We start from the raw sequence: 27,104 nt of genomic DNA, 5'->3' as shown, positions 1-27,104 counted from the left end.
CATCTTGAGTTCGATATGTATCATTGATTTGATTTATGATTAGCTGAGAATCTCCATAGATGTGTAATTCAACAACCTTCCATTCAATAGTCAACTTGATCCCGTTTACCAAAGCTTCATACTCTGCAATGTTGTTTGTACAAGGGAAAAGAATCTTGTAAGCCTTCGGAATTGAATACTTTTGAGGAGTAATGAATAGTATTCCAGCATCAAAACCATTTTGAGTGAAAGACCCATCAAAGAACATCTTCCATGATTGTTGAGTAAGGTGCATTATTGATTCATCTAGAAATTCTATATGTAGCAGTTGAGTGTCTTCAAGTGGAGCTTCAACAAGTTGATCTATAATTACCTATCCTTTGATGGCTTTGCATTCCACATATTCAATATCAAACTCTGTAAGGACCATGACCCATTTTGCCAATCTTTCGATAGGTGTTGCTTCATTGAGAAGATATTTGAGCGGATCAATCTTAGCTACTAGCTTGATGGAATGTGCTAACATGTAGTGTCTCAATTTTTGTGATGCAAAGACCAATGCCAAGCATGCTTTTTTTATTATAGTGTAGTTTATTTCATAAGACACCAATGTTCTACTGATGTAATATATAGCTCTCTTTTTTATTTTCATCATGTTGTGCTAGAAGTGCCCACAATGATGAATCAATAGTTGATATGTATAAGATCAATGGTTTACCCTGAATTGGTGGCATCAATATTGGTGGATTAGACACGTATTATTTGATTTGTTGAAGGTTTTGTTCACATTCTCGATCCCAGTTGTATATTACTCCTTTCCTCAATACTTTTGTGAAAGGTTGAGCTTTGTCTACTAGCTGAGAAATAAAGCATCTGATTGATTGGAGATGTCCCTATAAACTTCTCATTTGACTGATGTTCTTCAGAGGTGGCATTTCCATTATAGCTTGGACCTTCTTAGGATCAACCTTGATTCCCTTCTTTGAAATGATGTAGCCAAGTAGTTTACCAGATGTCACTCTGAATGCACACTTTTTTGGATTTAGCTGGAGTTTGAATTTTTCCATTCTATCTAGTATAGAGCCTAGCTCTTGAATATGCATGGATCTATTAATAGTCTTTACTAAAGTGTCATCAAAATAATCTTCCATATTCTTATGCACCATATCATGAAAGATAGTAGTTACCACTCTTTGGTAAGTTGATCCTGCATTCTTTAGCCCAAATGGCATGGCATTCTAGCAAAAGGTTCCCCATGCACAAGTGAAAGTTGTCTTTTCTTGATCCCTAGGAGCTATTTTGATCTGATTATAGCTAGAGAATCCATCCATTAGTGAGTACATCTCATACCCAATAGTCATATCAACTATCATATCAATGTTTGGCAATGGAAAGTCATCCTTCGAAAAAGCTTTGTTGAGATCTCTGAAGTTTGTGCAAACCCTAATAGATTTGTCTGCCTTTGACAAATCTATTAGAAATATGGTGCATGACATCTGGTAAACTACTTGGCTACATCATTTCAAAGAAGGGAATCAAGGTTGATCCTAAGAAGGTCCAAGCTATAATGGAAATGCCACCTCTGAAGAACATCAGTCAAATGAGAAGTTTACAAGGACATCTCCAATCAATCAGATGCTTTATTTCTTAGAGGGAGAGAGACTGCTGGGTATGAGATGTACTCACTAATGGATGGATTATCTGGCTATATTCAGATCAAAATAGCTTGTGGGGATCAAGAAAAGACAACTTTCACTTGCGCATGGGGAACCTTTTGCTGGAATGTCATGCCATTTGGGCTAAAGAACGCAGGATCAACTTACTAAAGAGTGGTAACTACTATCTTTCATGATATGACGCATAAGAATATGGAAGATTATTTTGATGACACTTTAGTAAATATTATTAAGAGATCCACACATATTCAAGAGCTAGGCTCTATACTAGATAGAATGGAAAAATTCAAACTCCAGCCAAATCCAAAAAAGTGTGCATTTAGAGTGACATCTGGTAAACTACTTGGCTACATCATTTCAAAGAAGGGAATCAAGGTTGATCCTGAGAATGCCCAAGCTATAATGGAAATGCCACCTCTGAAGAACATCAGTCAAATGAGAAGTTTACAAGGACATCTCCAATCAATCAGATGCTTTATTTTGCTTGACTGGTTTAACTCCTAGTGTGATAGAAATATGGTGCATGATAAGATCAGGATCCAAGCCTGGCATATTAGAGTATGTCCATGCAAAATTGATATTGTTTTTTGAAAATAGATGAGTGAAATCTTTCAATTCTTCTACTGATAGTGATTGAGCTAAGTGAATGATGTGTGGGGTCTCTTGGCTCCCAATGTTCACTGGTTGAGTTGGCTCGATCAATATAGAAGACCTTTCCTGAAAATGACTTGGCAGTATATCAAGTATCTCACCTTGAGGCACCTCAAAGAGGTTTTCACCCTTAGGTACGTCCTTTGTTTTCTCTTTTTTAGATTCTGACACCGCCACAATGTGGTTTTTGCCATCAAATCTTTTATTTTTATTTTTCTAATTTTTGCGACTAAGATACTTGATATCTGTTTCATTCATGTTCTCACTCTGTTCACTAGTGGAAGAGTACATGGGTTCAACTACGTTGAGGTAATAGGTTAGTGTGTATTCATTGGAAAAAGTAGGTACATTCATGGGTTGGTCTTGTAGACTACAGTAAATTAATTCAGGATGTACCAAAGATAGAGTTTGGACAGGTTTGAATCGAAAAGTCAAGTTCTAGAAGACTACCTTGCATAAATGTCTCGAGACCAGGAAGAGTCAGAACATGATTATTAAAGTGCACGTTAATATTTAGTTGACCTAATCCAATAGATCTACTTGTAGCATCAATCTCTACGCCAGACTAGACTTCATATCGTGGTTTGACAGTAACAAGATCAGTAGACAGATTCTCACCATTTAAATTAGATGATTCAGAGTTTTATGCTAAGTAGATATTGTCATAAATAGGACTATTGTCAGAGTCATCAGAGTCGTCAGATGAAATTTATGAGTCTTCTTCAAGTGATTGAGTGAATGTATGTATGGTATCAACACCTACATCTTTAATGCTGCAAGTTCCTTGAATATTTAGCTCATTTATCATTTGTATCTGACATACCTGTTGACATAACCTTGATGGTTCTATGAGTCCCTCTAATCTATTCCATTCAACTTCCTTTGGATTAATGACTGGTTCTACTTCTATAGCTTCCAATTCTTCTTGTGTGTTCCCAAACCTGATTTGCTCTGTCTTATTAGAGGAGTATATAATAGATGAAAAAGATTCTTGTATTCTTCCTTCTTTTAGCCCTTGTTCATAGTCTTCTTGTCTTTTTAATCTGATTTCCCGTATCACCTTTTCTAGCTTTAAGCACATCCACTCTTGAGTGTCATCTATGATATCACTGGACTCTTCTGGATTTTTGGTAATGGATGTATCGGAGAGGTGGTCTAGACCCCATTCATACTCATTTGAGTCAGTCTCTGAATCTTCTACTTGTTGCCTACCAATGTATGTGACTGGAACTTTCAGGGGTGCAAACAATTCTCTGATTCTTTCTACTTCGTCTCTCATATCTTTTGGAACTTCAACTCCTTGTATTGTTGTAGCTGACACCATCCAAAATTGAGTACTGACTATTTCTTCTCTCTCATTTGGTAGTTCCTCTTGTTCTTTTCCACACTCTACTTGACTTTGTTGAGAGTCGACTTCCTATGATGTTGAAGGCGATATCCTTTTCTTCCACTTAGACTTAGAAGCATGTTTTTGGTTTGATGTCTTTTTTGGATTGTATCCCAGTCCAACCTTATCATTTGTAGATTTTGTTTGCAGCTAAATCAGATCAATAATAACCTCTTCATGTTTTCCCAGGGGACCAGTACCTGAATACCCCATGCATTGGATCATTTTGTAGTCGGGACCATATTGGGTTGGGGAAATCTCACAATGTCGTACTTCCTCCTTTTGACTATCTTCCTTGAAAAGCCACTTAAGAACAACATCCTCTTCTATTTCATCTACCAGGGAAGTAGAATATTGTACAAAAAGACCATCATATATGATATTTGGAGTTAAAGTATGTGTTCTCATAGCCTCTGATGGTTTGCCCAACTATTTTGGTGATGGAGGGAGAGAGACTAATGAAAGTATTGGTTCTATCTTGTAGCTATCCATGCCAATATTTGTAATCTTCAATTTCTTTTCTAAGCCCTTCATCAAAGCTTCTGGACTTTCATTTGTAGAGGTTTCTCTATTATGAGGCACAAAGGTATCAACACCTTTTGTCAATGCATTACAGGGGAGATTTGTATCACCAGGGATACTGACTTCAACTTTGTTATAAGGAAATTTTAAGCATTGATGGTATGTAGATGGAACTGCCTTCATTTCATGAATCCACGACCTACTTAGTAAGATATTGTATGACAGAGGAAGATCAAGTACCTAGAAAATGACATATCTTTCTACAGGTCCCACCCTGATTGGTAATGATACCAGACCTTTAGAGGTCCTTTCTTCTTCATCATAGGCTTTAATTGTTATTTTCTTGGCTGGATCAATGACATTTTTTAGAAAATCCTAGTTGTGTAAGCAGACTGTAAGTACAAATATTCAACCCCACGCCTCCATCTATCAAAACACATTTAACTCTATGTTTATGGATCATGGATTCAATATGCAATGGCTGGTTATATGGATGATTTAGTGAGTTGGCATCTTATTCAGAGAAGGTCAGATTGTGAGGTGAAGTCAGATGACCCACCATAGATTGAAACCGATCAATATCTAAATCTTTTGGAACATTAGTGGTGAGCAACACTTTGTCTAGTATCTCTTTATGAGAAGAAGAGATTTTGTGCTATTCAAAGATGGATATTTGAGCATTCATTCTCTTCAGTTGTTCAACAATGCTATATCTAGAGGACAATGATGAAGTTAGCTGTTTAAATTTATCAAATGTTGATTCTTTTCATTTGTTTGATGAGGTTGGTAGGTTTGATGTTGTTTGAGCAGGAGTTGAAGAACTAGCTCCTTGGAGAGTGACTTTCTTTTGAGAATGGGTCATAGCATTTGCATGTCGTGATTCATGTTGTTTGTCTTTGATTATAATCACATTGCAATATTCAGGTTGGGAAGACTCAATTAGATGACATTGTCATTGTTGGTATAAGTGTAATTTACTTTGGCACCTCCATTTGTCTTTGAAGAATCACCTTGTTCGTAAATAGGTAAAGGGTCCTTAAAAGCTTTGTGATCAGCATTCTTCGGGTGATTCCTGACAACAATTTTACCAGCTTCTATGAGATCTTGAATCTCATGCTTGAGCTTCATGTAGTTGTTTGTGTTATGACCTTTGTTTCGATGGTAGTCATAGTATTCATTTTCTCTCCATCATTTTGTTTTGACTTCCAAATCATATGGCCTAGAATTATCTAGTAACGTTATCATTTTATTTGCCAATAAAGTTTTGAAAGCGGATTTGTATGATTCTTTCAGAGGAGTGAATTCACATCTAGGTTTTGAAAGCCAAGGTTTCTCTTTGAACCACTCTTTTACTTTCTTCAAAGGATTTTCTACTGCGGTTTCAGCTGCTTTGAGTACTTGCGTGCCACTAGCCAAGTTAAATATCATGGGATTCTAGTTGGTTTTAATAGTGTCTACCACTCCGTCATTAACAACGTTCTTGTTGTTGTCTTTGCCATATTTCCAATACTTGTTCTTTTCTTTACAGCTAGAGCCTAGTTGTGTTTCTTTCCAAGGTCAGATATCTCCTTTCTTTATAAGCACATCTTCCATTCGGATAGCATTATCTACCATTTTGTTAAATGATGGGTGTACTTTCATTTGGATACTATATTTCAATTCAGGGATCAGATTGTTGATGAATATATCCATTTTCTCAGAATCTAGAATAGGCCATGAATATCTAGAGAACATCTTTCTCCAACGTTGGAGGAAAGTGAGAAAAGGATCCCTTGTTTTCTATTTGGTATTGCAAAGCTCGATCATAGTAATGGGGTGTCGAATGTTATAGGAGTATTGTTGTAGAAATAGTTGGATTAATTCTTCAAAAGTTTTTACTCCCTTAGGTAGACTTGAGAACCATTCTATAGCTTGCCCTCCCAAACTTCTCAGGAATAGGCGCATGAGATACGTTTGGTCATGCATGAAATCCATACATAAAGCACAAAATTCTCTGATATGGTCTTGGGGATCTGAGTTACCATCATATTTGTCAAATTTTTGGATCTCAACTCGTGAAGGAAATGGAGGCATGTATAGGTTTTTGTCAAATGGAAATGGGCATATTGTCTCCAAAGAATATTGTTTTGGGGATTTATCCTTGTTTTTCAATTATGTGATCTCAGTCCATAAGGCTTTTAATTGTCTGTGTACCATTATTATGGGTGATTCTTCCTTTATAGTGACGAGAGTCTGAACGTCATATCTAGTAGGAAGTTTAGCGCCTTGTTTTGCTAGTTCTAGAAAATAGTCTTCTTTTTCTCTAGCCATGATAACCTTCATCATTTTTCGGAAATATTTATCCTTTTGACATCTATGAATATCAGTTTCTGGAGGTTCAGAGTCTTCAGATTCACTTGATGAGGAATCATTTTCGGTATCATGAATACTGAGGTTGTCTTCGGTATTTTGTTATGTTCTAGGTATAGTGGGAGATAAAGGTTGATAAAAAACTGGCACATCTGATGATGAAGGTTTATTAGTGAGCTGGTCCTTTACGTAAAATAGGTTATCTTGATATGAAAAGGATTGCCCTTTACCTTTGGCATATTTCTTATGAGAACTTTTGGTTTGAATAGGCATTTTTATTGACTGATGTGACCTAAAGTTGTTTGTGATGCAGAAGTCAAGATCAAATTCAGAGCTAGTTGTTCAGTTAACGTATTGATTGAGAGAAGCAACTAAAGATTTAGTCTAGTTTCAGGAAAGATCTATCATGTGTAAGATGTTTATCTAAGTTGATTCAAGAAAAGTGACTAAGACTCGGTCTAGTTTCAAGAATGATCTATCCTATATAAGATGTTATCTAAGTGACTTAAGTTTGATAAGTAGTTGATTGAACTAGCTGAAAGATGATCGACAAAATTGTGCAACACAAATGGCAGATGTACACTATTTTGATCTGTTTATACTCAAGATGATGATAACCAATTTTATGCTCATTGTAGACTATTTTAGGCAAGTTTGAGTGTGCTACACTGAAAAAATCATAGATTTGTACGATAGGTTTTACAGGACCAGATGACAGTTTAATAGCTTCAGGACGATGACAATAGTGTTTCGTACGAGTTGCTGCCTAAGACCGTACGATAGATGGGTATGTCTGAAATGACAAACTAATCAATGCAATGTTTTATCGTACGACACAAGATGCATGCTCAAATCACAGTTCCCTAAACAGGATGGCAAATAATTAGGTCTTGTATGACATAGAATGCAGGCTCAAATGATAGACTGTTAGGATTGATGGAATTTCATATGACACAGATATGAAGTGGGACAATAAACCAGAAGACTCGTATGACTATTTACTGGACAAAGGCAAAATTCTGAGTTTTTAATGACTGAGTATGACCAGTTTTGAGATAGACTGAGTTTTCACTGACTGACGACGACCAGTTTTGAGGTGGACTGAGTTTCGACTCGGATAGACTAGTTTTTGAAATGGACAAAGCTTTGACTAGGATAGACTAGTTTTTGACACAAACAGAGTTTTGATCACTGAGTTTGTTTCTTGTTTTCTCTAGTTTTGGTATTCCAGTTTTAGTTTTAGGGATGAAAACAATAAAAAACACGTAATGTGAATAGTAACTCCAATCACAACATGCAATCCCTACAGAAATTGGTGAGAGAAGAAAACATTTTCTTTTAGACTCAGGTACACACCCAATAGCTAATTATAATATGGCCGCTGAGTCTCACCCAATGGATTCTCAATGTCATATTAGCCAACTCCAAATGCTAATGGGGGCATGAAATGACAAGTATCTTGGGAGAGTTACTATCTCTCTTGCACAAAGATTATCCCCCTTTTCGGAGGTGAACCAGGTAGCTTCTAATTTAACTAGTAAGGGATCCATTCGGCGTGTCAGGGTATAAACTCAATTAAGAAGTCTCCCAGCCTTGAAAACCAAGATTTAATATACCTGAAGGTACAGAGGAGAGCTATTCCCGAGCACTACCGTTGACTTAATTTTCATCAAATTACGTTTATTTTATAGTGGGTTGGAGTACTTGGCATTTAGTCGTTCCCACTTGGGTTGTTCCCCTCTCACCGACCCTAATGGATTTAGCCTTAAAGGCTCCTTGGGAGGGCAGGCCCGCTAAAGTTATAAAAATCTCAAACCTAGAAAAAGCCTCAAGGATCTAGATTTCTGATTGTCTATGCAGACAAGAGCATACTCTCCTACCTCTCAGAATTTTCTTAAAACATGAAAGACATATTTGTTCATTAACCAGATAGCAAGTTAGGTGCCTAAAAATGAATTTAATGAATACACAATGTTTGCTTGAATCTCCTTAGGCAACTTGGAAAGACAATGAATCAATAGTCATATTGTCTTTGTTTGACAAGCATATTCTTTGATAAGTGTTCTGCAAAAAACTGATTAGGATGTGAAAATTTTTCAGACAAACGAACATCAAGCCAGGGTTAGCGTCAGTATCATCAAAATCTAATTCAAGAAAAACCCTGAAAAGTAATTTTTTTCCAAAAAATCCTAATCTAACTCCTCCAACCTGCAAGAAACTTTAGAAACCTACAAGAAGAAAAAGTTAGTAAAATATCAAATATTTTGGTTGACTTACACAAGCCTAATTTCAAATCTCAGTTACAAATTTTTCACTCCTAATGCTGAAATTCCCTAAAATTTGATTGTCTAAAATTTGGAAGATCCTCCAAAAAGCTAGATTTTACATTATAACTCCTGGAGGTCCGAAACCCCTCTCAAACATCCTGACAATATATATGGTGTAATGACCGCCAAAATACCCTGGAGAAATATAGCTAAAAACACACTAATTAATTTTTTTTAAAACAATACAACACCTAACATCACTTAAGCAATGCAGTGAGAACACAACAACAATTAAGTGTTATGAACATAGAATAATTCACTCAAGCTATTCAAACAATTGCGCAAGCGGAATACAATAAATCATTACTGCTAACTCCCTAGGGTATCTCAACGCCATTACTTAATCTACCTACATAAGAAATAAACATTTACTTTCATCCAGATCAATACCTCATAATCTTAATCATTATACACACACAGGTGCATCATAGCAATACCTAACACTCATGATATGCAATCTACTTAATCTTTCATTTAATATGAGATTCTATCTTTCAATGCATAGCTACTCCCTTTTTTTTCTTTTTTTTTTCTCTTAGGTTCATTTTATAAACCAAGTCCAAATGTTCCTATTACCATTAACCCACCTCTGACTATAAACATCACCATACACATACCAAGATTAATCCCTTACATTGCATTAACATAATTTCCATTTACAATTAACTTCTACATAGTCACTTATAATTCTATGCTCCTAGCATACTTATTACTTCATCATGATTCCAGAAGCACACAATGCAATACTCACAAAGTCTCTTTAAACATTTAACCCATAGCTCATTTAATACTCATAAAATCTCTTACACTGTATCAATTAACCAACAATCATCTCATTAAAAACCAGGTAACTACACGAATTCATCTCAACACAAACTATGATACAATATCCTAATTCCATAACCACTAATAACATCCACCAAATGGAGATATAATCTTAAACCATAACACATGATACATTATAATCCTTCCCTAAAAGACAAGCATTCATTTTACCATCTACCCATACACTTACTAGTAATTTCCATTAATAAGATTAGCAATTCATTCACCAAGAACATCCACAAAATATTTCATAAGGAACCTTCGATTACATCCCAAGCATTATAAGATTTCAATCCAACCATTAGATCACTGTCTACGAAGTATAATATTATAATTTCAAATTTATTAATCACGACTCATAAACATGTCCTAAGATGCCTTCCAATATTACTCATACTCATACATCTTACCAAGGCATAACATTTCTTCTACTTAAATCATTAGTTAAAGACATAATTTCAAATCTAATACCATTATCATAACAGTTACCCGATTTACCTTTAACATGGTTCATCAAGAATACAAAATACATCATTTAGTTTCGAACAACAATACTTATCCACATCTCATGCATCCAATTCATTTAATATAAATATGTTATAATATAACTCAAGGTTCATCCTTACAGTCACTTACCATAACCAAAAGTTATCACTATAACTAGAACAACATAGTCATTTCTCATATACATGGCTTCTTTTACAACCGTTACATAAGAATTTCATTACATAAATCACATCATCATTTACATTCTTGCTGCAATTATTATCCATGAATAATCTAAAGAAGCATCATCATCCACGCAAGAAGAATCCAAAGACAGGAACATCCCAATGGTTTAAAAGCACCAACCACCCGACCATGTGGAACCAAAGGAACCACCCCCCGTGCTAGGAGATGACACAAGATCCCAACACACACTCTACATCTAGGTTGACACTTAAAACCAATGAGATTAACTAATACAAGAACACTCAAGCAAGAACCAATCACAAGATAACAAGAATGAACTCCCAAAGGTGTAAAACTCATCAAGACATAAATGCTCCAATAAGAATACTCATAAATCACAAAGGGGAAACACATGTAGGAGTGGAGTGTCATCACATGCTATCCTCATAACATAATAACATAATAACATAAGGCACTAGCCTGATGGACATGTGGAGCCATCTCAACCTATGAGAGACTAAGGGAGATTAGCTTACCGTCTTCATGGCCTTCTCATGCTTATCCTAAAACATCCTCCCTAGGAATAAGCCACGAGGCACCAAAACTATTCATTATCTTGTTTAAATTAGTTATAATTTCCCATCCCAATTAATTCATTATCAATGTTATCACTTGTTTACAAATCATGGAAAACTTCAATGTGCCCTGGCGGTTTAGACTTCATGCATCCTTACAAGGAACCTCATGCAAGCCTATCTCTCGTGACCCCGATCATCACAAGGAAGCCCACTCCTCCTAACATGGCCCAACAATAGATCACAAGAGGCTCTACCACATAAATACATTGAAACAATACTCAATGCAACCATCAACTTCCACACATATTCTTACAACATAAACAAGGCTACCACAACATCAATATAACAAAATGAACCTCTTGGCTAGCAATAAACAAAGGCATAACAAGCCATCAATTTCTACCATCAAATAAGGAATAACATCACAACAAGGCCTACTCACTTGCTGGTCCAAAACAGCATAAAAATCAACTCAATCATCCATGGCCTATCCACATGGAAGAGAGTCTAAAACATCCACAATGGTATAGAGAAATAAATATACAATGACCATCAAAATACATCAAGACTAATAAAAGCCAAATATGGAAAGTATTAACAACCTCAAAACAACCTCTGGTACAAAAATCCATTCGAGAAAAATACTTCAGAAATGACCAAAAACTCACAAAATACAACACACGGGCAAATTAGCATTTTTGCATAGTAGGACATCGCTTCTGCCAAAAAGACAACGCTTCTGTTGAAAGCAAAGACAAAGTTTCTGCTGAAAAAGATAGACAGAGTTTCTGTCAAAAAAAGACAGCGCTTCTGCCATAAACAAAGACAGAGTTTCTGTCGAAAAGACAGACAGAGTTTCTGCCGAAAAAAGATAGCACTTCTACTGAAAAAAGATAGTGCTTCTGCTAGACTTACGGAAATCTCAGAAACTTTCGGGTAAAATAATAAAATCTCGACTTTATAAAAAGCCACGAAAAACATATGAATAGAGACGCCCAAAAATAAGGAATACTTGGATATAAACACAATAAAATATCTCAAACTATAGACCAAGATTTAATCAAATATCTTCACAAGGGTTTTCACAAAATCAGGAAGGGCATACACAGGAAATACCAAATACCCATTTCTAGCAACTGTACAAAACCCAAATAATATAAAGTTCTCCCCAAATATTTCCTTTTAGCAGTAATAAAACTATAGCATATAATATTATTTCAACCCAATACCCAAAATAATGCAGACACAATGCATACACGGAGAAGCCATTGAAACCAAAATACAAAGTGAAGAACTCCAACCTGCAACTTTGAAGTAATGGATTGAAGCTGAAGAAGAGCTCCCACAAGCCAAACCAAATCCAATCCAAGCTCTAGCCAAATGAAGAAAGAAGAAATCCAAAGACAAGAAGAAAACTTGCTGGAAAAAACTTTTCCAGAGGAGAGCCCAACCTCGAAAACTTCATGGGAAAGAAAATAAAAAGACAAACAATAACTAAAAACCCTAGCCTCAATCTCAGCCAATCAAAATATTTCAATCTGTAATATATTTTACCAACCCCACCATATAATATAATTTTACCTCCCTTTTCAAATTCAACCAATAAAAGAAGAGGGTAGGTAAGATAAATACAAATCATGTTTTTACAATTTGGTGGGAATGTTTTATCATTTTATTTTAAAGTGAATTTATACAACCCACTTAATATAAAAGTAAACTAATAAATAAAACATGAGCCACAATTAAATAAATCAAGTGGGGAAATTACACTAAATAAACCAAAGGCTCATAAATAAATCAAAGAATCAAATAACATTAAATATCAAATAAATATTAAACCATAGGGATTAAATAAATAAATAAACAATTAAATACCAATAAAAGATCAAACCACAAATAAATACAAAACCACAACATAAGTCAAACAATAAATATTAAATAAATATTAAATCATCATTAAAATAAATAAAAATTTAAATATCAAATAATTAAATACCCAAAAAGGCAAGAATCTAATAAATTAAATCAAACATTGGATAACCAAATAATCAAATCGCTATTAATCAAAATAATTAAAATTAACATTATTAACTATTTAATCTGGCATCAATAACCAAATCAACCTCAACATTAAAGGATTAACCAACCAATACTAGCATACTCACAACACAGAAGAAACCCAACTTACTAACTGACATGGCGACTTGTGCTAAGACACTGGCGACTCATAGTGAATAGCTTAGACCTAGAGTATGTGAGGGGAAATTGTGCCAACTCTGAACCACATACCATTGGGATTTAAAGACATGCTCAGACCTATGGAGCCAGGTGGAGTCGATGTCTGGTACCTACAAATCTTGCATCCACAAAGCATCGATACGAAAAAATACATATATATTATAACAGGCAAGGGTTAGAGAATCGCAACGACACATCCCACTCGCAATGAGTGATGTGGAATTGTCTCTATCCTGAAGATAGTCATACAACAATCAAACACACCATAAGATCAACTCATCATAGATAATCAATAAATATGGTTAGTACATAAAAACATCATCAAGTGCATGATTAGTATAATTCACAATTATAGTAAGGCATGTAAAATCCATCAGCAATTATGCTCATCAAATCACATGATCAATATAATCTTTCTATAGTCAATCACATAATAAGTATGTAGTGTCTAATAAATCACACGATCATTAATGATAGTATCAACATCCTATAAATCATCTGAAATAACATATGCCCAATAATGTCTATCACGCATGAATTAAAAGTCAACTCTAGTCAAAACAAGTCAAGTTGAGGGTGGACACTACATATGGAATATAACTTAAAGTATAAGAAAGAGAGAAGAGAAGAGGAAAGAAGAGGAAATATCACTTATACTTAAATGTTATAATCCATATATATTGACCTTCCACAAGCCTAATTTCAAGCAAAATCCTAAACAAAAACTCTTTGTTTTTCATACAACAGAACAGTAACTCGTATGAGTATTCTCACCTGGCCATATGAGAATTCTCACTGAACCGAAAGAGTAAACCCAGAAGAAAATGACAAATCAGTTACCTGTACAATGACTCCTATTGAGCCGAACGACAAACTGTAGGACTCGTCCAGTATGTTACAAAAACTTGTCCTATATGTTGCAGAGACTCGTACGACCTTTTGCAGAGACTGTAAGGAAAAAAAATCCTAAAAAATAAAATAAAGATCTTGCAAGGCCGAAAATGAAATTCTCAAGCCCCATAGTGGGCGCCAGAAATGTGTGTGAAAAAAGTGAAATAAGTTTGTAAGCTACAAGACACAACACTTCAATTAAGTCATTACATGTATGGTTAGATAGATATAAACATGAATATGAAAACCATAACAAATCGACCCATTGCCTTATAAAAGATGCGAGTATAAGATTGCTCTCAGATTTGTATAAGCAATACCAGTGACTAGACTACACCAAGATGAAGGATTTAATCTATATGAGCATGAGATTAAGCTAAATGGATGCAAGATTATGCTAAATGGATGAATAGTAAGCTATATGAATTCATGCAATCATGAAATATGCAAAAAGAAATTAAACTAAGATGCAATAATCTCAAAATGCAAGCACAATATCTTCAAATGACTTCAGAGCAAAAACTGCATAATAACAATAAATCTCTAGGATATTTTGAATGAGAAATCAAGGCTGAATTTATAGAGAATTACAAGAGAGATCAAGAAAAAGCACAATTTAGGATTAATTGAAATAATTGAGAAATCAGATTCAGATAACCTTGAGATAGATTCCAATTATAGTTTAATTGAAATGCATTCAGAAAAGAAGTTTGAGTTTGCATTAGAGATATAATTATTCAATTCCATGCACTTGTGATAAAAATAGATAATTATTTGATTTATTCAAGAAAAGAGTCTTTTCAATGCAACTAATTCAATTAATTCCATTAATTCCATGCACTTGAGTTTTCATTAGAGATATAATTCAATTAATTCCATGCACTTGAGATGAAAATAGGTAATTCTATGCAATTCTTTGATTTATTCAAGAAAAGAGTCTTTTCAATGCAACTGAACTTCTTTTCTCAAAAGCTTTGAGTTCCAATTTTAGAGAATGATTAAATTCCTTTTAATTTCTTTTCTGATTTCAAGTTCTTAATTAAGAAGAAGAAATAATATCTCAAGTTTGATTTCTCTCTCAATTCAATTATTTTTTATTTATTTTCAATTTAACTCTTGCTTTGTGATTAATTCCTCTTTTGTAATAAATTAATTCCTTTTTTTATGATTAAATGGCAAATTTATTAATTAATTAAATATGCTAGGATATTTAATAAATTAAATAGGATAATTGATCAAAATGATTTTCTTGGAATGATTTAATTAATTAAATAAATATTTAATTAATATTGAGTTATTCACTTGCCATGTGACATTTGATGATTGAAGAATTAATTAATTGTGTGCTCAAGATTGATTTAATTTCCTTTGGTTAGGACCTTGGTGATGTTGTTGAGATTAGGGGCTCATGGTTTAGATGACCAATATTAGGGTATTACAACTATCAAAAGCATTAGGAGTTGTATTGCCATCATGAATAACATTTGCACTCATTTATTCATCTAGATTTAAAGACACAGGAGTGTTGGCTTGATGATGATTGTAATGAATTCATCATATGTTGTCATTGATGAAACACATACACACACATATATTCATATTGTCTATCAGTGTAACTTCAAAGTTGTTTATACTACAACTGGTATACTAGAGGTTTATTTATAACCGGTACTTGGTGACAACCAATATATGCATAGGAGACAACCAGTGGATCAACATAACTCGGCAACAACATGAAGATCCAACAAAGATTATCACAGGAATCATCAAGGATAACGGTTTATATGTTTAACTCCAACTGGTATTGATTGTTCCAACTAGTATTCATTGATTGTGTGATGAGTTATCACTAGTCGTGATGAGTTATCCTTACCGACAATATTTGGCGGTATTTTTGTGATGAGTTATGATCACTTGAATAGATACACTACACCTAGGTAATTGTGTTATGATTTCTAGAGGCCAACATGAAATCTAAAATGTCTCTATATTGACATCACAATGAATTATTTATGTATGAGCGAAGTGATATGCTATGTGTAAAGGCAGAAGCGTTAAGTTGCAGAGTATGTTGGTAAAGAGGAATTAAGTGCGCAGAAGAGGATCTATACAAGCAATTTATGCTATCACTAGATCACATCACCTGTTGTTTTCTAATCACTGCAACAGTCAAATCCCCTAACCGGGTAAGGTCTAACAAGCTTCATTGTTCAAATCCTCTAACCGGGTGATCCATTAGTTTGGATTTAGAAATCCTCCATCGAGGTTACTCCTTATAGGGTACTACCTTTTACAGGGTATAGCTTTTAACTAAGCTTTTGGATCTTTAACAGGATTCGCTCCTAGCAGAGCATTTGTAGACCCTAACTGACATATATTCATATTGTCTACTGGTGTAACTTCAAAGTTGTTTATACTACAACTGGTATACTAGAGGTTTATTTCTAATCGATACTTGGTGACAACCGGTATATGCATAGGAGACAACTAGTGGATCAACATAACTCGACAACAACATGAAGATCCAGTGGAGATTATCATAGGAAGCATCAAGGATAATAGCTTATATGTTTAAATCCAACCAGTATTCATTGATTGTGTGATGAGTTATCACTAGTCGTGATGAGTTATCCTTACCGACAAGATTTGGTGGTATTTTTGTGATGAGTTATGATCACTTGACGAGATACACTGCACCTAGGTAATTGTGTTATGATTTCTAGAGGCCGACGTGAAATCTAAAATGTCTATATATTGACATCACAATGAATTATTTATGTATGAGCGAAAGTGATATGCTATGTGTAAAGGCATCAGTGTTAAGTCATAGAGTATGTTGGTAAAGAAGAGTTAAGTGCACATAAGAGGATCTATACAAGCAATTTGTGCTATCACTAGATCACATCACATGTTGTTTTCTAATCACTGCAACAGTCAAATCCCCTAACCGGGTAATCTCTAACAAGCTTCATTGTTCAAATCATCTAACTAGGTGATCCATTAGTTTGGATTTAGAAATCCTCCACTGAGGTTACTCCTTACAGGGTATAGCTTTTAACTAAGCTTTGGGATCTTTAATAGGATTCGCTCCTAGTAGAGCATTTGTAGACCCTAACCAGTCAGTTATCTATTACTGCAGATAGTTAACTTGTGAGTCCCATCTCACTGTGGTTTTTACCTATTTGGGTTTTCCACATATAAACACTTGTGTTATGGTGGATGTTTTACTTATTGTGGATGTTATATCATTTTTGATTGCATGCATATTGTTTAATAAATTTGTTAAGTTTATCTACTGGTCAATATTTAAAGTAGTACTATTTTTGATGTCACTGATTCACCCACCCCTCTCAGTGCTTTACAAGTCCATCAAGGAGTATGAACATGGATAGGAGTAAAACCATCACATATTTTTTGTAATTTATGATTTGGAGATGTAGGTTCAACATCTTGCTTAGGAGAAAAGGGAGTCATGTCAACTGTTGGAGTCTTGGGAGATTGAATAGTTTGAGGAATAGCTTCATGAGTTCGGGCACGATGCCTTCGTTAGCTTTCTCTTGTACAACAATTTCATCGAGTCTTAGCGGAAGGCTGAGAAGGAGGAACATTTGTTGAAGGAGGAATAGTCTCCTCTTTGATAGTTGAAGGTTTAGGTTGAGGTCTTTTAGGTTGGACAAGAGGAGAGGTAGGTCTCTTCTCTCTATAGGAGGAAGGAGGTGAAACTGCACCATATAAAGGAGCAATATTAGGTGTAGGAAGGAGACCGGGTCCATCATGGGGAGGTGGTACATGTCTAACCTTAGAAGAAATATTGTTGTTCTTCTTAGGAGAAGGCATAGTTATATCCATAGGAATAGGTTGAGGATCTTCCTTCGGAGGAAGATTGGTCCTATCTGTTAGGGGAAGGATTTCATCTTCAAGAAGGATGGGGATATCAATTGTTGGGGATCTAGGTTGACTTAAGGATAATATCATATCTTTCCATTTTTTATAAGATTTGAAAAGAGCATCTCTCCTTTGTGGAAGAGATTGAAATTTCTTAGGCCAAAAGATATCAATAGGAACACTTGGGCTTCTTTCGGATGGTCAAAATAAGTTGTGGTTAACAGTTATGATTTCTCCATTGTGGGGAAATTTCAAAAACTTATGAATTGGAGAAGAAATATCCTTCATGGAAGATAGCCAAGGGTATCCCAACTTCACCTAAAATTTCTCGTAAGAAGGAATGATAATAAAGTTGACATCCATAGATTTAGTGTGAACTTCAATAGGAAGAGTGATAGAACCAATGGTAGGATAAGAGAATCCATCAAATAACTTCACAACCACATTAACGTAAAGTTAAAAGATACTCGTCAGTGATGACATTAACCATGCAAGAGGGATCAACAAGAGAACCATAGCAAGGTATGTCCTTAACCTTTGCAACTATGTATATAGGGCTATCGGATGCCCTAATGGTCTCACTAATGTCAAATGTAATATAAGGGTCCTTAGGTGTCGCTTGTTTTTCTACCATATTCACTAAATTCGGAGCTGTGGTAGTAAGATTAGAAGGAGAGAAAGAGGTATGTTCAGTCTCAATCACGTTAGAGGTATGAGAAGGCAAAGGATCAGTAAAAATCTTAAGATTTTGATTAGGAGGAGCTACTGATTTGTTTCCCTTATCATTCACACCTGTCACAACTATAGTATTATTATCAATCAAATCTTGAATCTTACTTTTCAATGCAAAACATTTCTTAGTATCATGACCACGATGACGATGAAATTGACAAAAGGAATTGTTATCAAAATAAGGGGATGCAAGCTTAGATGGGTCAATTGGTTTTATAGGAGGAAGTTTGATAACATTTCTTTGTAACAATTGAGACATAATACTATGTAAAGATTCATTCAAAGGAGTAAATTGCTTGTCTCTTTTAAAGAATTTAGAAATAGGAGGCACACTTGTTGTAGCATTCACATTGTTGTTGTTGATTGTATCATTGAACTTGATGAAGCTTTTTGTTGGTTTGACCTTCGCAAACGGTTGTTGAACACTCTCCCCCTTATCACTCAGAGCCATAGGAGTAGATTGCTCCATTTGACTCACAACTAGTTGATAATTGTGGAGTGTTGCACATAACTGTGGAAAAGAAGTAAACTCAAACAAAAGAAGCTTTTCCCTAATATCTTTTTGCAAATTAAAAATGAAAATTCTCTAAATATCATTATCAGGTACATGAAAAGAAATTTGGGGACACAAATTCTTATATCTACCAATGAAATCGGTCACGTTTTCTTTAACACCTTGTTTAGAATGCATTAAATCATTCAAAGTGATTGTAGGACCAATGTTTTTTTGAAATTGTTGAATAAAATCATTTACTAGTTGTTGAATAGAAGTGATAGAATAAGCAGGAAAAGTGCAATACCATTCTAAAGCCTTATCTCTTAGTGTTCTTGTAAACAATTTTGCAAGCAATATTTGATCATAAGAAAAATTAGTACACAAGGTTTGAAATGTTTTGACATGTGTTAGAGGATCACCTTTTCCATTATAGAGTTCTGATTGAGGGACTTCTACATGCTTAGGTTGCATAGCTTTAACAATATTAAGGGAAAGTGGGATCGCAGCATCAAATGTGGGCACACTAAACTTGGATTGACTCATGAAAGTAATTTGTTGCTGTAAAGAAGACACGATTTGAGCAAGATTGTTAATGGTCGCTTCAGTAGAAGAATTGATGTTAGACATGGTTGATTGAGAAGGTGGTGTGATGTTATTGAAGGAAGGCATGTATTGAGAATAAGGTGGTGGGACATTATGATAATTAGTAGACATAGGTGATGATTGAGTAGGAAAAGGGACACTTAAAGGAGGAATAAAATTATTGAACGAATTGCCCCCTTGTGTCACATTGATTGGTTCAAGGATAATAGGAATACTTATTAAAGACATAGGTAAAGATGGAGGATTAAATGAAGAAGAGGGATTTCCCCCATGACTAATGGTTGTAGGAATGACATTTTGAGTTGAAGTAGCCATGATGTTTGAAGTGAAAGTAGGAATGCTAGCCATTAGAGTGGTCAAAGGATTAGAAGAATTAATTTGATTTGAAGGTTGTGAATAACCTAGGTTTTCGGCACAACTCTTTATAGGCATGACATTGGAATCAACAATATGAGCAATGCCATTCTTATCACTTTGAATCATGCATTTAAGGCCTTTAGTTAATGGAAGAGCTTCACTATTAGGGTACTCTTGGGACATCCATTGTTGAAAGTTATCAAATTGATTGTCCAATTTTGAAAGTTGATCTATGGAAACTCTAGTCAAAGCTTCTTTGTGTTCATCAATTGGATAGATAGGGACATGATTAGGATGGGAAGAATTACTATTATCCTCATTAAAGAAGTCACCCAAATTATGCTCCATCTCCTTGGTAATTAAACCTTGGGAAGCCTTAATTCTAATGTGTTGTCTAATGGGGATAGTGTAGGTAGCACTAATAGTGGTGAAACTCATGCACTAGAGGGAAAATTTGAAATATTGGATTTGAATATTGAATTATAGGAACAAAGTGCACAAAAATCGAATAATGCAAAATTTGGGAAAACAATGATTAAACAATTTGAACTTTGTTGAAAGAAGAAAATGACACAATTTCTAAAAATAATTTTATGATAAATGAAAGGAAATTGGAATTTAAAATTAGGGCTAATGGGATACCTCTTAATTTTGAAATTGACAAAATAAAAAAATTTAAAATCAGGGCAAATTAATTCTTGAAATTTGAAATGTTGAATTGTGAAGGTATTTTTTATTTTAGAGGGATAAAAACCGACAAAATCAACCAATTTTCTGTATTTAAGCTATTAAATACGGTCATAACAGTCTCTTGAAATTTCGGGAAAAAAGTCGGGGACCGTGTTGAAAGTGCACACGGTCTAACCAACTTTTAAAAAAAAATTCAAGGATGAAAGTTACGATGATTTTAAAGCCAACCCCCCAAAATTGGTGGATTTCACGATCTCTAGATAGGCTAAATTAAGGGTTGAATGTGAAAATAGGAACCTATTAGGGTTTTGGGAAAAAAAGGAATCAAATTGCAAATTTGAAAAGGGTCAAACCTAATGGATAGGGACACCATGAAAAATGTTTAGAAAACTGAAATTGACTAAAATTGATTGAAATTTGTACAAAATCCAATTAAATTTGAAAATTAGTGTTTTAGGACCTAACCACTTAATTTTTGAAATTTTGAATTTTGAAAAGGAGGGAAATTGAAAATTTGAATTTTAGGAAAGAGGATAAGTCTGAAAACAATCATAAATCTGAAAATTAAATGGAAATTCAATATTTGCAGAATTTCAAGATGATGTTCGAAAATTAGGGTTTTGACAATTAACCTCTGAATTATGAATTTGATTTGTAAATTGAACAAGACAATGAAGAAATTGAATTTGACAAACAAAGCTATTTTAAGATCTAAGACAATAGCAAGCAATTTTTGTACAAGACACAATTTCAATTTTAATTTTAAAAACTAGGGTTTTGAATGAATTGACCACTAAGTTTGCAAAAAAATTAAACTTGTAAATGAAAAATATGCAATGATTTTTAGAATAAAGCATGCAAGATGTCGGGTTCACCAAAATGTGGTGTGGAGAAAAGTGAATGATGGAGAGATCAAGAGGAAATCTTTTCTTCCCTTCGAGGAGAGATGAAAGTTTCACTGCAGATTTTCCTTCAAACACTTTATCCACATCACATTAAAAGAGGGAGGGGAATTCACTAGATCCAATCTCTTAGGGAAGAGATTGAATACTAAATGAATCGATAATGAGATAGAAATGACAAGATAACCCCTCTTTTAGAATGGAAAATGGATGAATTATGTATTTTGAATCTAAGTGTAAAAGTAGCAAAGAACTGATTATAACTTGAAATGGAAGTGTGGGATGAAGTTGTGTACCTGGATCTAGCTATGATATGTCAACATGAAACTTCCCTGCGAATTTGACGAAAAGTTGTCAGGACCATGTTGAAAGTGCATAGGATCCTCCGAAAAATCTGTGAAATGAAAAGGGTTTCTTCGCCTCTACGAATGGAGTCTAAATTTGCAAACACAGCTGCACACCTGCAACCTACACACATAAAAGAGAGGAAAAGGGGTTGGGATTGGGGGTTTGCCTTCAGGTCAAACCCCAATTTTAGAATTAACCAAATAATGAAAGAAATTACTTGCAAGTAAATGTAAATGAAAGACTAAAATGTAATTCACCCCAAGGGAGGTTGTAGATAGAATTGCTTGTATGGAATTGAATGTTGAAAGAGATATCCTCTTCAATGGTTGAATCTTTGACTTGAATGCAACACCTAGCCTTGAAGGGAGACTTGAGAATGCTCAATGCTGGAAAGAGATGCTTGAATGCTTGAATGCGTGATCTCATGTATTCAAACTTATGAAAATGGGAGGCCAAATACAACTTATATATTCTTCAATTAGGGTTAATTGACTAATTTTTCATCAAAGGCCAACATAGGGAAAGTTTTCCCACTCAAATTGCAAAGACCAATTCAAAGTTAGAATCAAGGGGGCCCATGATAGGGTAGGGACAGGGGTGCCACACTCCTATCCTACCCTTGTCTCAGGATGGGAAGTAGGTTTAGGTAATGCGGAGGGTAGAAAAAGTATAGTTTCTTGGGGTTGAGCAAGTCTCGGGTCTTCGATCAGGCTTGGGGATTCAAATCACCAACGTGAAGACCCTAATGTGGTTGCAAATTGCAAGGGTCACAATTTTTTGACACTACAGTTATGTTGGCATTGAGTTTTCATTAATGTCAACCGGTAGTGGTATGTCATCTGGTATAAAGAAGAGTGAACCAATATGGTGAAAGACAAATAAGGTATTGAGAAGATTAACATAAAGGCTTGTCAATTGTTATGGTGGAAGATAAGTAGTTATTGAGTCTACCAGTGACTTCACTGGTATGAGGTGAGATGCATGTGTGTGTTAGCATGTTGAGTGATAACTGGTAGAGCATAAACTGGTCTGGAGGTTGGCTATTTGTTTATGATGAAGAGGCAGAATGTTAAAGTTATCACAAACCACCGGAGGTGAAGATGTGCTACCGGTGAAGTGTGTACTACCAGTTAGTAGGAGGAGAAGGTCTCACCGGTAAAGGCTTTTACTGATATGAGTTTATTGAATCTTCAAGTGTAAACCGATCTTGTGTCCATGAGATGAGTGCATGACCAATGTGATGCAATGTGAAGTTGAGGTGGCAAACATGCAAAGGTCAGAGAAACCTCCATCGACATGGTCGTTGAAACAACTAGTCGACATTAATAAAACAACCAAAAATCATGAGATGGTAATTGAAAATACGGCTCGAGGAAGGAAGAATAATAGAGAAAGATCAGGGAATAGTTAGTGCTTGGATCGAAGCAAAGAAATCAGACTGCAAGAGAATCTCGAGAAGGAAACAACTATGACTTTTATGAGTCGACACATTTTAAGGTAAAAAATCATGTATAAGATTGCTATCTTTAGCAAGTATGCATTGGATAATGGAAAATGTGTACAAATGCATTCCTCGAGTATAGGTGATCGATCCAAGATAGATTGGATTGGATCTCATGCAGGTTTTGTTGGGTGAAGGAAATCCTAACCACCCCAAGTTTGAATTGATTCTTGGCGAGAAAGCTCAAGTTTAAATATGATGACTTGAGACTTTGATTGCTGCCACTGTAGAGTGAAGACAAGTGTGAAATTGGCATCTGACAGCCAAAGAGATAAATACTTGATGTGTTAATGATTAAAGTATTGACTGATAAGGAGAAGCAGAGTAAACTGGTATAAAGAACAACCGGTGGAGAGTGCATTGAACACAGAGGTGACAAACCAGCAGAAGTTGTGCCTGATTAAGAGTGATCGAGTGTGAGTTGAGAGAGGGAAGACATTGTGAGAGAGGTTTTAGAAAAGTCATCAGAAAAGTCAAGTTGCAGAGTGGGTGGAGATATTACAGACCAGTAAGGGTGAAACCGGAAGAGGAGAATATTGTAAGGTTGCAAAAATTCATTTGCAATAGTGATTTCATTTGTATATCTGAGTTTATATTGTTTTCACTAAGTTGTAGCTTAGTGCAGGGGTTGTAGCTCCTTTAGGTTGTAGCCTATAAATTGTGTAGGGGTTGATGCTCCTTTGAGTTGGTGCTCACAAACCAGGGGTTGGTGCTCCTTGGGTTAGTGCCCTAAATATTGTAATTAGAGATTCATTGTGAGGCTGGATTGGAGCAGAAGATCTCCAGTAGCTATTCTCACTTAGGTTTTTCCCACATTGGATTTTCCTCATATATATCTGGTTTTGTGTGATGTATACTTGTGCATGTGTTATGTTAATGTTTAAGCAAGTCCTTTCACACACTCTTCTTGCATTGTTTAAGTTACCGGTTAGCACTCAGTTTGTTTTATATATTACTGGTATCTTATTTTTAAAGAAAAAGAGTTTAAATCATTGATTCACCCCCTCTTAGTGATCCATTGTGTCCAACAATTGGTATCAGAGCGTAGGTACCCTATTTTGTCAAAAGCATTCTCTAGCTTGGGTAGATCCTGTCAAGTGTTCACAATGGAAAGAAATCAATCTACCTCCTCAAAAGCTCCTATGCTTTATGGTGTCAACTATGCCTTTTGGAGTAGAAGAATGGAAACCTATTTGTCCTCTCTAGCTTGTGATGTATGGATGTTGGTTGTGAATGGGTATATAGTCCCTAATAATCCCCCTACTGATCCAGATGCTAAGAGGGAATATGAGAACAATGCTAAAGATAACAATGCCATTCTTAGTGGGTTGTCTGATAATGAGTTTGTCAAAGTTATGCACTACTCTTTTGCCAAGAAAACTTGGGATAAGTTGCAGAAGATATTTGAAGGCGATGCTAAGGTCAAGGAAGCCAAGTTGCAAAAATTGAGAGCACAACTTGAGGGTTTGAAAATGAGAGATGAAGAGAAGATTGTCGACTATCTCCAAAGGATTGATGAAACAACAAACACCATTAGAGAGCTTGGAGAAGAAATAAAAGATGAGGTGGTAGTGAAGAAAGTACTTAGATCTCTTACATCTAAGTATGATACCAAGGTTTTAGTAATAGAAGAAGCAAAAGATCTGAAATTATTTAGAATGGATGAGTTGTATGGCTCCCTAACTGCTTATGAGATAAGAACTGTCGGTACTGATGCTGTGAAGAAAGAAGTTGCATTCAAGACATCAAGAAAAGGAAAAGATGAATCTTCTCATGATGCAATCGGTGAAGACTCTGATGACATCATGGAAAAATTTGTCAGAAGACTCAAGACTAGTTCAGGAAAATACAAAGGCAAGGTGCCTTTGAAATGCTTCAAGTGTGAAAAGATTGGACATTTTGCTGCTAAATGTTCTTATGGTGATAAGAATGAAGATGATCAGTCAAGTGGTAGCAGATCATATAGTAAGGATAGGAAGAAGAATGTCTACATGAATGGTAGAAGAGGCTACCGAAAGAAGAGAATTCTTTACACTCATGAAAATGATACCACAGATGAGGAAAGTGCCTTAGAAGACTGCTGCAATGGAGATGAAGTCAGAGAAAACCTTTTCATGGATAGAGAGGTTCTGGTACCTGAAGAAGAAGAAGAAGAGGAAGAGAAAGAAGAAGAAGTTGATCTTGAAGCAGAACTCATTAGTGCCTTAGATGAGCTAAATAAAACTAGAAGAGATTTGAAGAAGGTAAAAAGAGTTGCAGCTGAAGAACAAGAGTTGTTTGAACAATCTCTTGAAGAGTCCAAGAAAACTATTGCAGATCTAAAATTCCAGTTGGAAAAGGCCAAGAGGATGTGTGAAGTCACTAGTACTGGTCTGAGTGAAAAAGAAAAGGAACATCAGAATCTGGAAGAAGAAATAGTGAAACTCCAGAAGGACTTAGAGAAAAGTCAAGAAGAAATAAAAGTGAGAAGCAAATATGAAGGCAACACTATAGCCCTAGACAAGATGTTGAGCAAACAAAAGTAATCAAAAGATAGTGGTGGCTTAGGCTATCAAGAAGGCAAAATTTCAAACAAAAAAGACACATTCGATAAGGAATTACAATTGACTCCTTCAAATGCAGGTGAAGAGAAGAATACATTTACGGTAAGCAAGGATACCATTAAGAAGACATATGCATATGCTGCTAGAAACCGCCACACAAACTGGTATACTTAATCAATGAACCAGGACCATACTCAATGCATTGACATGCAGATCCAAGGAGAAATGCAAGTGTTGATCATGAAGGATTCACAAGAGTTAGCTACATGAAAGGAAGACCCCCACTGAGGTAGTCTTTTGTAGGATCAAGACAACCTAACTGGTATGTTCCAAATTTTCATGGTTATTGTCACCAGTGTAATATGTTCGGTCATAGAATGGCAGATTGTAGGAAAATGAATGTCAACCCTAGTTTTGAGAGTAGAAACTCATTCGTTGCATTACAAAGTGAAAATGTCACATGTTATAGCTGCAAAGAGTTTGGTCACAAGAGTTATGAATGTAGGAGTACTATGCAAATGTCCTACAAAAATACATTGAATACATCTTACAATACTAATGTGAAATGTTATAAGTGTCAAAATTTTGGTCACATAGAAAGGTATTGTAAGCTAAGGACCAACAAGAAAAAGAAAATAGTACCGGATGAGAAGTTAGAAATAGAACCAGAACACAAGGTGATAGAAGAGGGAAAGAAAGAAGAGAAACTAGTTTGGGTAGAGAAGGAGAAAAATAAGACAGAGTCCAGCCTGATTGTGCAGATTGCTCTACATGCTGAAAGGAGGAATTTATGGGTAGTTGATAGTGGTTTCTCAAATCAAATGACCAAAGACAAGAAAAATTTCATCAAGCTTGATGAATGGAATGGTGGTTTAGACCGGTTTGGTGACAACTCCTCCATCAAGATAAAAGGAAGGGGTACACTGAATATTGATGGCAAGCTCAAGGATCA

Source organism: Cryptomeria japonica, chromosome 10, assembly GCF_030272615.1.
Source record: "Cryptomeria japonica chromosome 10, Sugi_1.0, whole genome shotgun sequence".
Classification (NCBI taxonomy): domain Eukaryota; kingdom Viridiplantae; phylum Streptophyta; class Pinopsida; order Cupressales; family Cupressaceae; genus Cryptomeria; species Cryptomeria japonica.
This window is presented reverse-complemented; position numbering follows the sequence as displayed.